The sequence below is a fragment of the Lagopus leucura genome, unplaced genomic scaffold (assembly GCF_019238085.1).
Source record: "Lagopus leucura isolate 7727_CA_CO unplaced genomic scaffold, USGS_WTPT01 Super-Scaffold_100016, whole genome shotgun sequence".
Taxonomy (NCBI): domain Eukaryota; kingdom Metazoa; phylum Chordata; class Aves; order Galliformes; family Phasianidae; genus Lagopus; species Lagopus leucura.
In genome coordinates this window covers 5,872,208-5,873,780 of record NW_024962270.1, presented here as the reverse complement: position 1 = coordinate 5,873,780, position 1,573 = coordinate 5,872,208, and the positions used below count along the sequence as shown (strand labels likewise).

At 40.4% G+C, this 1,573-nt stretch overlaps 1 long non-coding RNA gene across 1 annotated transcript in view; it reads right to left on the bottom strand.

Annotated features, from left to right (window-relative positions):
* LOC122182850 overlaps positions 1 to 1,106 on the bottom strand; it is a 6,377-nt gene extending 5,271 nt beyond the window's left edge. The window contains exon 1 of the long non-coding RNA XR_006180025.1: positions 1,068 to 1,106. This is a non-coding gene — a long non-coding RNA (uncharacterized LOC122182850). The remainder of the gene's footprint in view (positions 1 to 1,067) is intronic.
* Between the last annotated feature and the right edge of the window lie 467 nt (positions 1,107 to 1,573).

Sequence of the window (1,573 nt, the reverse complement as noted above, 5' to 3'; positions counted from 1 at the left end):
AGAGAGAGAGAGAGAGAGAGAGAGAGAGAGAGAGAGAGAGAGAGAGATAAGACACAGATTAACAGCTGGGAAGAAGTCTTTTGTGTGGGCTTATCTCAAGGCAGATAGCTATCTCAGGGGGTACGCACATGACTCTTACCCAAGTGCCCAGGAATGCCACGTTGGCAAAAGAAGAAGGATTAATAAAAATGGGACTAACAACCATAAGGAAAGTAGCCTGACATCAGATACCTCACGACATGATGCTTGACTGCTGATAGACTCCTCCTTGGCCTGCTACCCAAAACCTGCCCCTTCATCCTGGACTTACTCTGTTGCTCTACTTGCTTGCTGTACAAAGCCAGCCATGCTGCTGCTGCTCTCTCCCCTGCGCTTTTGCCTTGGACCATCAGAACAGCGTGCAACAGGATGCTGCTGGATCTCAATGGTGACTATCCCTGCTTTATGTATTTCTTGTTTCTCTCCTATCTTTTCTATTGCCCACTTTCCCTTCCCCATCACCCTAATTTGTAATAGTTGCTGGCCTCCCCCATCTCCCTAATTGAGGTTTATAATAATCTAATCAGACCAACATTTGAACTGTTGTTTTTTAATCTCACGTTGGGTATATATTCATTAGAGAACATCCTTTCCCTCTGATGAACTGGAGCAAGACAAGAGTCATCCAAGGCTAAATTAGTCACATAAGCGACAAATAAAGCAACAAATAAACTGTCCTAAACAATTTCATAGGAATCTGAAAGAGAGCTGAGATATGACTAACAACCAGCCACTATGTGAACTAAAGATTGAATGGATACATTCAATTGTTTGTGTGATGAGAAATGAAACATTCCCTTGGAAGTGATAAAGTGTTTCTTGAGTTATTCTTGGCAATATTATAAAGTTAGCTCAACCTGGAAGGGTGCTCCTATAATTTATCCAAGCTGTCATATTCTTTAATCACCTTTAATTCTGATATCCATAATGCATGATCAGTGAATATACAGATTTTAAAATTAAGAAATATACAGGAAAGTTAGGCTAAACAGGTTATCACACTAAAGAAGAACGGATGGCAAGCTTACCCTTATCCTAGGCTTACTCAGAAGATTCCAAGAGGAGCCATCTCCAAAAGAGATCTGTACCTACTCGTAGTCAGCTCTTAAATAGGGTCTAGGAGAGGTGGAGGCAGGCTCCAGCCTTCCAGTAGCACAGGAGAATTGTCTTCACCTGTGCTCCTAGGGCGGACTCATTGCTCCTCAGGTGGTCAATCACAGGTTCAGGCCGTGATTCAGCAGTTCTCATACACAATAACAAATCTCTTGGATTTACTAAATAAAGTATGTATTGCATTCATTGTTATTGTTATCGTTTATGTACACATAAATACATTCCAGGACACACTGTAGTTCACATTTCAAATCTGAAATACAAGTAGAAATGAATCAGGTTCTTAAACATGAATGAAAGTATTGTTTGGTATTATTCACAGGTAGAGTTTCTCACTCTCCTTGCACTGTGACATCAGTACTAAACTCTTCTGAATGTGATGACACCTTACCTATTTCTACTCATAATTTAATGTTATCTA